General features: G+C 44.7%; 1 pseudogene across 1 annotated transcript; it reads right to left on the bottom strand.

Moving 5' to 3' along the window:
- Positions 1 to 2,730: 2,730 nt before the first annotated feature.
- Positions 2,731 to 12,715, bottom strand: LOC100387507 (TRPM8 channel-associated factor 2-like; annotated as a pseudogene). Its single transcript, XR_013523763.1, has 6 exons — positions 11,933 to 12,715; positions 11,242 to 11,339; positions 9,785 to 9,998; positions 9,254 to 9,492; positions 7,984 to 8,321; positions 2,731 to 5,326 (listed from the first exon to the last, which is right to left on the bottom strand). The product of XR_013523763.1 is annotated as a TRPM8 channel-associated factor 2-like (transcript).
- Positions 12,716 to 13,321: the final 606 nt, after the last annotated feature.

The raw sequence follows: 13,321 nt of genomic DNA, 5'->3' as shown, positions 1-13,321 counted from the left end.
TTTTATTGTGCTTCCTCATATCCTTTTTTTTTCTTTTTTGCATTTTTTTTTTTTTTGGCAGAGTTATTATTAGCCTTAACCATCTTGAGTCTAGGGATCCTGCCCTAACTCAGTTTTTGGTAAGTGGTCTGTGGCTCCTGATTTCCTTTGGTGAATAGAGTTGTTTTTTTTTGTGGTTCTTTTCAAATCAGGGTCTGGAGGCATGTGGTGCAGCCTAGGAGGAGATCTGAAGCGACTGAGTGTCCTTCTCTATGTGGTATGAGCCAAATGAAAGGCACTGTACTGTGGCCTGAAGAACTTTGGGGAAGCTAATTTTTCTTTTCTCCAGTGGAAGGCCACTAATTTATGCACATCCCAGAGAATTAGGTTGGAGAAGCTTTTCCAAATATCGAGTGGGCTACCTCTAGTAGCCTACCAATCTGTGTACCTCTGTCTTAGAAAGGGGAGCCTAAGAGAAGAAAGGTAATACAGATATTTCTCTGTAGTCTAGACATTGCTATGGCCAAAAACATCTCATTCTGGGAAGGCTATTGGGTTTTATACTTTTAATAATCATTTATTTTATGAAAGTCATACATTTAGTGAGATGTTAATTATAGCTTTGTGCATTTCATTGATGAAAATGAAACTCTGCTGTATGCCAAGAACGGAAGTCTATTTTAGTTCAACATTATAAAATGAAGAGTAGGTGATTTTGTTTCCCTCATACTAAAAGTAAATTGATTTGGGAAATTTTTATGGATAACACAAGTAGAGACCATATTGACCAGTCACTTGCTTCACAGGAAGGATAATATAAATATCTCTTTTAAATTAAAACCAGGGCAGAGACTGTGTTTGCCATGATGGGGACAATTTCCGTGTTTCAGCTGATGATTTTCTAAATGGCCACAAGGGAGAGACAAAGAACAAAGATTCTATGCAGGTGACACAGAACTTAAAATGTCTAGGGTTCGTTCAGATAAGAGTGACTTTAATTCCCTTTAGTAGTGCCTGTTACTCCATTTTAACAATGTTTGTGAGCAGCAGGAGCTCTGACAGTCCCATTTGCTGTGACCAATCACTAAGGCTTAAATTTTTTCTGAAACTGTTTCAGAATATTAATTTTCAAACAAGTCAGGAATTATAAGTCACTCAGGGGAGGAAATAAAGGCAGGGTCATTTTAAATATAGGTAGAGTCATCTTTAAGTCTGGTCACTGTGGCTAATGCCTGTAATCCCAGCGCTTTGGGAGGCCGAGGCAGGCAGATCACTTGAGACCAGGAGTTCAAGACCAGCCTGGCGAACATGGTCAAACACCATCTCTATTAAAAATACAAAAGTTAGCCTGGCATGGTGGCACACACTTGTAGTCCCACCTATTTGGGAGGCTAAGGCAGAAAAATCACTTGAATGCAGAAGCAGAGATTGCAGTGAGATGAGTTTGCACCACGACACTCCAGCCTGGGCAACAGAGCAGATTCCAAAAACAAATGAAACCAACAAAAACACACCACTTCTTTAAAACTTAAAAGTGACTATTACTACTTCCCTAAAGTACAGTTACTGGAGCTAATGACCTATAAAAACATATGTGGTTCCTTGTTCAAAGCTCTCAGACATGATGATGGGAGTTGGGGCGTCCTTAAAAATGAGAAAAGCCTTGAGTGTAAGACCCACTTCCTCCAAGACTGCATCAAGCTCTTGTTTTGAAGTGTGGGAAATTTAAAACCCTCCAGTCTAGGTTGAACACAGTCTTGGTATTGGAAAAGAAATGAATTATATATCCTGAGCAAAGTGATCCTTGGATGAATGACCTTTATGGTTAAGTAGGTCCTTTTTGTGTGACTAGAAATAACCTGTTTGGTTTGAGCAGTTTCACTCTGCTTGCTGTGGGATTCAGCAGTCATACACATAGTCTAATGCGGGCAGAGTTATAGGCGATGGCAGATCTAGTAACTGTGTAGAACAGTAAGTTGGCTGAGAGTGTGGTCTCCAACTTCCATGGTTGGAAATGTGGCTTCACTGCTCACTAGTTCTCAGCAAAATAATGAGAAAAACCAAACCAAAGCCATGTCCTATACCGTAGGGATTGGACAAAAATATATAGTCCAAGGGAAATCATAAGAACTAGCTCCAAAGTGAGACAAGCTAGATTCAGTATCTATCCTACTGTTGATAAGCACCATTCTATTAATACTTTTTCTAGACTTAGGACTGTGAAATTATAGAAGTAAATGTCTCAGAAATCATGAATTATCCTTATCATTGGCAGCATATTAGTTTCTGTGAATAGACAAAATGTGGCAAAACAACATATAAAAATTGCTCATCATCACTGGTCATTAGAGAAACGCAAATCAAAACCACACTGAGATACCATCTCACGCCTGTTAGAATGACTATTATTAATAAGTCAGGACACAGCCGATGTTGACGAGGCTGCGGAGAAACAGGGATGCTTTCACACTGCTGGTGGGAATGTAAATTAGTTCAATCATTGTGGACGACAGTGTGATGATTCCTCAAGGATCTAGAACCAGAAATACCTTTTGACCAAGCAATCCCACCACTGGGTATATACCCAAAGAATTACAAATCATCCTACTATAAAGACACATGCACATGTATGTTTATTTTTTGCAGCATTATTTACAATAGCAAAGACTTGGAACCAACCCAAATGCTCATCAGTGGTAGACTGTATAAAGAAAATGTGGTACAGATATACCATGGAATAATATGCAGCCATAAAAAAGAATGAGTTTATTTTTTCTTGCAAGGACATGATGAAGCTGGAAGCTATCATTCTCAGCAAACTAACATGGGAACAGAAAACCAAACACCACATGTTCTCACTTGTACGTGAGAGATGAACAGTGACAACACATGGACACAGGGAGAGCAACATCACACACCAGGGCTTGTCAGGGGATTGCGGAGAAGGGGAGGGAGAGCATTAGTACAAATACCTGATGCATGCAGGGCTTAAAACCTAGATGATGGGTTGATAGGTGCAGGAAACCACCATGGCACCTGTATACCTATGTAACAAACCTGTACGTTCTGCACATGTATCCCAAATCTTAACAAAAAAAAAAAAAAACACCCACGAGTTCAGGAGATGAATATCCTTGGCTCAAATCCCTTCTCTACCCAAGGCTGGATTACCCAAAGGCAGACAAATGACATGCTGAGGCAGGTAGAAAATCAGATACTAACACCTTTTTGGAAGTGAAATTTGTTACTGAATGAAAATTCAGTAGTAAATATCAGAAAAATCCAGACTTTGTTGAACATATTTTCATCTATATTCTAGGTGACATTTTGTTTAAATCGTAATCCATTCATGAAGAGTGAGTTCCACAATGTTTTCATGGTTATGGGCTTCAATTAAGCCCTGGCTGTTTCTCTTATTCACTCTTGTGCCTTCAGAAAAGTTGTTTTATATCCCATAGTGTCAGTTTTCTAATCTATGAAATGGGAATAATACCAGTACCTACCTCAGAGGACTGCTGGGAAGATTATGTGAGATAATTCACAGGAAATACCTCACACAATGCCTGCAACATACTGCCCACTCATTATGTGTTAGGTGTCATTACTGTTCTTTCATCTGACAGATATTTCATGAACACTTTCACGTGCAAAGCCCCTGGCGAGGCTACTAGAGAAATAAAAGGAAATGATCTAGAATTGGGAAGGATATGCTGATGGTGTTCAGTAAAAGACTTGCTGTAAGTGAGTTGTCCTCATGGGAAGCCACTCTACTCTCAACAAAGCTTAATGACTGATATTCAAAACAAACGATAACATGGTCTATAAGTGAACTGGCGAAAAGATCTGGGCATACACCCATGAATCCCAGAGACAAATCTCCAGTGAGAACTCCCCTAACCAAAGAGTTGGGCTGGGCTAGAAGATTAAGAGAAAGCTCAGGGGACGCTGGGTTGTGAGTTGATTTTAAGTATGACTGGGTCTGCTGCACGCAGTAATCCTGTTCCAGAGTGAAGCCCACTGTGCCTGTGGACCTCCCTGCCCCCTACGTCAGTGCCTTGATTCCATGTGACCAAAGGAGCCAGTTGCCTGTTTTGTGGTAAGATTGAGTAGGATATAGACTTAGTAGCAGTTGTTAACATGACTTTGCCCTTTGGTTGAAACAAAAGTAATGAAGGACGGAGCTGCCCCCAAAGACCTAACCCCCCAGCTCTGTGACCCTCAGTTTGAGCACAGGACTCTTTTTGGGGAGGTTAGGTTATACCCAAGAATCCTTCGAGCAGAGGGAGAAAACATGTAGAAAGGGCTAGGATACTGCTGACAACTACCATTATTGAGAGCATGTCTGGGAAAACATCGGTATTCTCTAAATATACAAGGACTGAATGTGGACATCAACGGGGTGAACACTGAAGTGAGATTCAGTGCCCAGGATGTGCATGCTAGACTCGACACCATAACAGTCCACTATGGGACCGGGAGAGATCTAAGGAGTACCCTATAGACACGTAATGTCTATGCATGTTGTGGTGTGCAAACATGATCACCGTTATCAAACGACAGCTTTGCGAGGAAAAGATTCCTATACCGATGTCATGGATGTGAAGACAGAAACACAGAGAGGTGAAGTGATTTTCCGTAAAACCAAAGCTGGCTTAGGGGTCTCTCCACGATTCCTGTGTGTCTCACTTGCTATTAGAAAACTTCTTAAAGCATAACAAGTTAGAAACTCTGTTCAGGGATGGCAGGGATGAGAAAGGGATATGGTTGTTATGGGAACCCATGGTCTTTAGAGCTATTGGTCAAAAATAGAACCCTCAGGAAGGCAGGATGAAAGATCCTTTCTGGGAGACTAAGAGGTGAAGTGAGCCTCTTGGGGAAACAAACAGTGTCAACAGAAAAACAATAAAAAGAAGCACAAGAGCACCTTTTTCAGAAAGGGGTTGAAGTTATTCTTATGACCTTGGCCACCACCTAGAGCTCAGGCTGGTAAGGAGGATTCAGGCTCCAGGTACTGAGCACATGTGGCCAATACCCTGGTGGTGGAGTTGGCGGCGTGATCTTGCCTCTTCTCTCCCGCATTGTGGGGCATCCTTTACTTCTTGGCACAGAGGTACAGTTGCATGGGGTTTTCCTGCCACTCTGGTAGGGAGGCCAAGCTGTCAGCCACCTCCTTCTGGACAGGCCAGCCTCACGCCTCAAAGAAGGGAACCAGATTCTTCTTCACTCTTTCAGAGAACTTCTTCACCCATAGATTCATCCTGCCAGTGTTGTCTTTGGGGAGGTGAGAGAGGGTCTGGTACTCAGCAAAGAGCTGGGTGAGTGGCTCCCACCCAAAGGCCTCCTGGAGCTGTAAAGAGAAAGAAGAACAGAATGAAAAGTCAAGTTTGCAAAAGTGATGCAACATGTGTGTTCATAAGTATATTTCATTCACATGACCACCTCCTCTCAATAGTTAACTTCACCCCTGATATGTACCCCTATCTCCCCACTCTACCCCTGCATATTAATGCAATCTCATTGGCTCATTCCACCCCTTGGCCGCAAAGAAGCACCCCCTGCCCACAAAGCAGCACCCCCTGCCTATAGTGTGGATGCTCAGGGGAAACCTGATGTCTGAATAGTGGTAAAATACTCAACAAATGACCACTATAATTATCTTTAATTTAAAAAATTGTGTTCCCGGATCTTAAGTGTTTTCCTCAGCATCAGGGCAGGTTTGGGCCTGACTGAGATGAGAAACCTTCACTTCTTACATATTTGGCCTATTGAGATTCTAAAAGCTGGGCACCTCCAATAGTATAATTTCCAGACATCATAATAATCCTGATTTTATAGCCATCTCGGACCTGTGACTATCTGCAAGGTACAATATTGCTCTGTCGAACACTGCATTGAGGGCAGAAAAAGAAAAGATCCAGCATGTCTTAAGGGGCTCCCTCAGGAAAGCCCTTGGCCAAAAGCCCTTGTTCAGTTAGATTATGCAAATTTCCAGTGAGCGAGGTTCTGGGGTTTCACATCCCCACTCTCCCTTTAATAGATGTGCGTTCTCTGACTCTGACTTGTAAAAGCACGAGGAAAGATGACACCACGGAAGCCGAGCCTCCCTCAGAGTCTCACTGTTGTACCCTCATTATTGCTCCTCCCTTCTCACTGGCTTGCTCTTTGACACTTTTAATACACCAGAAAATTCAACATTTATTAAACATATAACATTGTTAGACATCTACAACATGCCAGCTATTGTGCTAGCAAACATGACTTAGAGCTCTCGTCCCTCTAGAGAACACTGGCCAAAGGGAGAGACATGTAAATAAACACATTGCTAAAAATGTTGGCTTATCAAGGAGATGATGTCCAGGAGAAGGGGGCAACAGAGCTGAATTTGGACAGGTGACTTGACAGGTAATGGACAAGATGATTCAGCAGCAGGAAGAAAACAAGGGAAGGCACAGGAGTCAAAACAGCAAGATGTGTCTGTAACCGTAAGCAGGTTGGCATGGCAGAGGGTAAGCATGGAGGTGAGAGCAATAGAAGATACAGCTAGAGATCTGGCACCTCTGGTCAGGAAGGTCCTCCTATGCCTTGCTAATCAGCTTCAACTGTATCCCATATGTGCTAGAGAACCCTGTAAGCATTTTCTAGACAGAGTATTAACATTATTTTGGAAGGAGTGTAAGGAAGATGGATCATAGAGGACTGAGGCAAGATGCTGGGACAACTTACAAGGCTACTGGAATAGACTGAGGGAAAACTAATGAGGGCCTGAGCAGAGGCAGCAGGTGCGGGGATGCCGGGGAGAAGCCCTCTAGCAGGAAATGGGGTCACAAGGTGCCTGTTTGTCCTGTGGCCAAGTCTCAGTTGCGGTCTCTCTAGAGCTTTTGAGAACTGATATTCGGGGCACCACAGTGTAGCAGAGAAGGGTAGAATTAGGGCTTAAACTTACACTTTAGGGGCAATCTACCATTCTGGTCCATGGTCCTGTATACCGCAGACTGTCTGTCGAAGGGTGTGGAAGTGGATACAACATAAAGTTCCCTTATTGACTGGGCTGTCTCATGTTCATGCTCAGAAAATTAGTGACAGGCAAAAAAATCTAAGAGCAGGTATGGCAATGTATAAGTCTGGGGCTTGTCATTACGTCCTGATTTTAAGTTTTAGGTCCTTCACTTAAATGGGTGCTTCTTGACAAGTTGCTGAAATTCTTTAACTTAGTGTCTGGCTCTGGGAAAATGAGCCAGACAGCTCCTATCTATAGAGCTGTGGGAGATGTGACAGGGGAACAACACTGACAATTCAGAAACCTGGACATTCAATGCTGGACTAGGGGAGGGGGCAGGGATTTGTGTTTATTTCACAGTTGCTTTATGACTTCAGTGTTCTCCTATTGGCTTGATTGGGTATTCATTTTAAATCATTTTGGTTTCAAGTGGGAGGATGGATGCTGAGACCCTTGCTAGCAGATTTATCTCTGACAATGCCTTCTTATTGTAACACAGCTGCATTGCAGACACCCTGTTATTATATATATATATATATATATATATATATATATATATATATATATATATATAAAAGTGTAACACTCATTTGACCCATAAAATTTAGGTGAAACACATTAAACAAAACAATGCCCATTTATGGAACACTTATTAGGAGACCAAGTACAAAGCCAGTGAGTGGAAGAACTGCGATTCAGCTTCAGGAACGTCTCACAAAATTCCTGCCCTTGAATAACATGTTATATTTCTATATCTATTTTGATAGCACTTTTCATTTCCTCTTACATCGCAGGATCAGAAGGTGAGTGAGACAGCTGCCATTCTTTCTGCCTTAGGGGGGCATAACCCGAGAAGCAGCGCCATGATGCCCAGTCTCTCATATTTCTAGGGCAGGTGGTGGGCCAGGCCGGTGAGTAGTGAAGGAGCTGGAGAGCTCCTGGGATCCAGGTCGCTACATGATAGAGAAGTCTGGTCATCCCCTTCCCCAAGAATTTCGGCTCAGTACCTGCAGATATGTTTCCAGGGCTGTCCACACATTCCAGTCACACAGGGGGGCTCCTTTTCCCAGGTGGTCCTTGATTCTCCTCTCTCGCTCTGGAGGGCTCAGAGCCTCATGGGCCTTAGACCTGGGGATCCCTAGGACTGTTTCATTCACATAGACTGACCAAAGGTTGCAGGTGGCCTCGGTAGTGTGTGGGCGGAACTCCCATCCATCCTGCTGTTGGTTGTGGCCAAGCTCATGGATGGGGCCCCACAGACCCCGACTTCTCATGCTCGTCTCATTGATGAGCTCTTGCACAGACTCCAGGCGGCACATGATGGGGTATCCTGAATGCATCCAGCCTGTGACCACAGAAGGAAGACATGAGCATGAAGGAGGGTCCACCCAAACTATATGCTTCATTCTTCTCCATATGGGACTTTTCTTCACCATCATGGTTTTCCCCAATAATTGCAGAATCTCTATGCTGATTGGAAAGCAGACAGCGTTCCCTGACTTGGTCAGAAACTGAATAGTACCTAATCCCCTTCTTAGCGTCTCACACCTGAGTTGTGCCCTCCTCCTCACTCTGGCCCTGAAGAAATTGGTAATACTTTACATAGTCATTCTTGCTGGAATTTTACACCTTCACTTTGTGTGTGTGAGTGTCTTTGGCATCTCAGTCTGGGATATGATGTCCTATGTCTGGATTTGACATCCTTTAGGGTTGGAACAGTGTCATTCTTTCTTCCCCATATATGCAACTTTTATCCAGGTTTATACTCAATGACAGAGATAACTTTTGTCTTTATTTGAAGATACAAAAATTGAGATCCAAAGGAACATCCCCATGTGGGATCCAGAGTTCCTTATTTTGCTTCCTATGCACCTGTTTCTTTTTAATCACTAAGTACCTAACATACACCTCCTTCCATATTTCTTCTTTTCATTTTAAACTCTGACTTATGTTTGAAGATAATAGTTCATTTTGGAGGCTCTCATTGAAATGACCCTGGTTGCCATCATTGAAATGACCCTGGTTGCCATCTATGAATTCCCAGTATAACTTTTTCTGAGATTGTTCAACCATGCGGTGAAATCTCACCTGGTAGATGTCAACAGTTTGCCTTTTCACATGTAAACATTCTTTCATCTCCGTCATGGACAATGTCCTTTATAACCTTTTTCCTTGCTTTACTAATAAAATTATGCTTACAAATCTTGAATATTCATAAATGCCAAAGTAATAGATAAATGTTGTCCACTGACTAGGAGGATTCCTGGAAGCACCCACCAGCTGAGATCTGCACATCAGCCACAATTCTCTCGGGTCGGCGGAAAGGGAAGGGCTGAGCCGCCAGCCTGGCCACAGCCTGCGTCATCTCATCCCAGAGGCGGAGCACAGGCTCAGGGTTTTCCAAGGCCTGGAGCTTTGTGGTTGGCACTGTCAGGAGATGTTGTTCATGGCCAGCTCTCCCCAGGGAGCCAGGTTCTCCTGCATCTGCCTCTTCCACTCCTCTATCGATGTCGTACCTGGAAATAAATAGCATAGAACGCACCACACCCACTTTGCAACATACCTTGAGCTTAAAAGTACAACTTGAACTCTGGAAGAACGCTGCAAGAATGTTCTTCTTGTAATGGAAAGGACTTCCAGACTCTTCTCTTTGTCTGCCCTGAAGTCTCCATGGACACAGGGTATTCCAAATCTCCTGCCTCCATGTTCTCCCCCAACAGTTCTTGCCCTTTCTCTCCATTAAACCTCATCCCTCTCCCATTTAGCAACCATCCCACAATTCCCCCACTAAATGTTCAGTCCACTTACCCAGCTTGTAGTATGGGGCATGCACAGCCCCCGTGATAGTGACAGACACAGGGCCTAGTTGTCTGCCTTTGGGCACAATGATGTAGAGAAGGCCGCCCCAGAGGCAGGAGACTGACTGACTGGTCCTGTCCATACAGCATTGGTGAGTCACCATGGGGGCTCGACGTAGCTTCCTGGCCTTGGTCAGGTCATCAGTGTGGCAACCAATCTGTACCTGGACAGGTGATTCCACCAAGTGTTGGAGGAATTAGAGTCCTTTGATGTGTGTGAGGTGGTGTAGATGGAAAGTATTACACAAACATGCCCATGAAAACCCAGCTTCCCTTTTCTATGTGCTAGGCATGGACGCTTAGGAAATTTTAGCACTCCAAAGTCATTTGGACTTCAAAGCATGTGAAATCTTTTTTCCAAGGATTTAAACAGCTCCACTGTAAATCTTCACCTGACATGAATTGGTGGGAGACCAGGCTGATCCTGACAAAGGCCTTGTGTCTTTGCCAGGCAGAATCCTGGGCTCTTCCAGCAGGACCTACACCAGTGTGGTGAGTCTGAGGTTGGGAATGAGCTCAGGGACTCTGCTCTGTCCTCTGTGAATACACAGGAGACCTGTCCAGAGGCAGTGAGGTTGATTCTCTCTCCCTCTTTTCCCAGAGCTTCCCTTCCTGGCCAGATGGATGAAGGTCTGTTTTTTCTAGAATCCTGGAGTTGCTTTTCTTGGGTTTGATGTAAGCAAGCTCCGGAAAGAATGCTGACACAAAAGAGACCCTAGCTGTGGTAGAAGGTGACCCTCAGGGTCAAGGAGGCAGGATGAATTTAAATTCCACATTTAGGGCATATTTTGGGGAGTGATGGGATTATGGACACACTTTAGGTGTCAAGATAAAGAGATAAAATAAGAGTTTGTGCAGAATGTGCTTGCCAACATCACAGCCCAAATTTCCACTGCACGTTTCACACTAACTCCCCCTGAATCTGCACATGGGACCCATGAGGAGGCGTGAAGAGGGACGTGCACATGCCTGAGGAGTTTCCAGCCCTTTCTTTTCCTTCTACCAATCACCTACTGATCACGGAACCCACTCCCTAAACCTTCTCTAATAAAGGAACCATTTAAAGGAGGCACAATGAGACAGATTTGAGCTGGACTCCTCTCTTGTCTCCTTGTTAGTAAACTGGCAATCAAATTTTTTTTGTTGTTTTTTTTTTTGGTCAAAACCTCAAGTGTCATAGTATTGGCTTCTAGCACATTCTAGAGTGAGCCCCTTTTACTTGATAACACTAGGCACTTTAGTCACTCACTTAGGTGCCCTGAAATTCAACTGTAAAATCTGTAAAATGGACAGAATAATCCATCCCTGTACTCTTGGCTGGATTCCCATGAGCTGGAACTGGACAGTGGGTGAGAATGACACAGCTCTAGGGTGTTGAGAGGTGGCAACTGTAGGTGTTTAGCCTACCTTCAGGCCAGCAGAGGCAGCAGCTTCAGACAGTGAGACTTCTGCATTTTGTCCTTCCAGGAGGTAGAGCCCAGTACTCACCCAGTAATCATTGTTACCTACAAAATCACAGAGAAAGTTCTTCCTGTGTGACTTAATCTCCACTTGGGGCCTCACAGCCCCGCCCATAGGTGCCTCTTCTCCCCTGTGTATCTTAAGTCATCCATACTTCTTGGATTCATCTCTCCTAATCCCTAAACCTCCATTTTCTTGAAAGTACCTGATAAAGAATGGAGTCAGCTAGGTTCAGTGGCTCATGCCTGTAATCCCAGCACTTTGGGAGGCCAAGGCAGGTGGATCACCTGAGGTCAGGGGTTTGAGACCAACCTGACCAATATGGTAAAAGCCCATCTCTGCTAAAAATACAAGAATTAGCCAGGCATGGTGGTGCACACCTGTAGTTGCAGCTACTCAGGAGACTGAGACAGGAGAATTGCTTGAACCCAGGAGGTGGAAGTTGCAGTGAGCCGAGATTGCGTCACTGCACTCCAGCCTGGGTGACAGAGTGAAAATCTGTCAAAATAGAAAAAAGAATGGAGTGAGTCTTCCTAAGGGTCTGAGGGGAAGTACCTGCAATGTCCTGTGTAGTGTCAGCCAATCCCATTTTCCCCTGGGTCTTTCCTGTTCTGGGCACACTGTTCTCTTTTCATACCTGGGTTGTTTCCTTCAATCTCCACGGTGATGGGGTGTTTTGAGGGGTACAAATTGGAGGAGCAGGTCCTGGTGCCAAGCTCCTTGGCCAGCTGGGAGCAGTCAGAGAGTGAGCCAGCCCAGTGGCCAGAGAGAGCACTGCAGCCTCAATGGAGTCACTGGCAACTGGATTTTCCCGGCTCACAGCTGGGAGTGCAGACCCTCTTAGCATCTTCTTCAGGAGCCCGTGCAGGGATATGTAAGCAGGGACCCCCTCCGCAGGAATCTGTAGGAAGGCTGCACCATCAACTCTCAACTTTGCCAGACATCTCTTTTCCAAGTTCCCATTTCCGTGGTTTAATATAGCTTGGAACTCAGACAGTGCCTTGCAGAAGTGGTAACTTCTCATCTCAGGGGTTGGAACAGGGAAGCAGCCTGCGCTGAGAGTCTGAGGCAGGATGCTGAGGCCAAAGCATTTGAGGATGATGTTACCAGGGAAGCCAGCCAAGGGGGAGTGGCCAGGGTTCTGCGAGGCCCACCGCCAGGACTGGCCCCCAATCAGCAGCCCCCCACCCTCCGCCACAAACTCCTGCATCTGCTTAGCTTCCTTGTCACTGTAGGCCTTGCAGCAGTAGACACCCAAGTTGCTGTTCAGATGTGGCTCCAGGCTGCATTCCAGACCATGCTCTGATAGGAGGGAACACAGATCTTTTAGACTTGTGTTCACCCCAACTTTGCCTGTCTGACCTCCGGTCAGCCAGCGCACAGCATTGAGCAAGAAGGGCCCCATCTTCGGAGCACAAAGCAGGCACTCATGGGCAGCCAGGACCACCCGGCCTCAGCCATAGCGAGCAGCTGCCAGGAAGCAGTTGAGTGAGGCATCCAGCCCCAGAGGGAAGGCCAGGGCTCCATGCACCAGCAGCTCTGAGGGGACTCCCCCTATCCTAATGTCCAGCTCTGAGATTCCCTCCAGGAGCTGCTGCTGGTCCTGGCTGACATCCTCCCCACACCTGGAAGAGACAGGAGAAACGATGAGGCTACAGTTAGTTAATGAGCCACTGAATTGTACTCACTGAATAGAGAAATCTACGTGCAGGTAGGAAGATTGCATGGTTCATGACAACCTTCCCATTCTTACTAATATTAGAATTTGAGCATGTTAATATCATTTATTTTTATCTTGTTTAAGGCATATTTTTTCACAACTGATGGCATATTATCATTTAATTGGTAGTGTTTGCTACTGCTTAGTGATACATAAAATAACAGTATTTCTCACAATCAGTGTTGTCATAGATTTGAGGAAATGCTGTAGAGGTAGTGATTGCCCTTACTTGCATATCTGAAAATCCACATTTTCGAAATGAGCACCTGCAGAAATTCTTCCCATTTAGGCAACTAAGTATCGAAT

The sequence above is a fragment of the Callithrix jacchus genome, chromosome 11, assembly GCF_049354715.1.
Source record: "Callithrix jacchus isolate 240 chromosome 11, calJac240_pri, whole genome shotgun sequence".
NCBI classification, from domain to species: Eukaryota; Metazoa; Chordata; class Mammalia; order Primates; family Cebidae; genus Callithrix; species Callithrix jacchus.
This window is presented reverse-complemented; position numbering and strand designations above follow the sequence as displayed.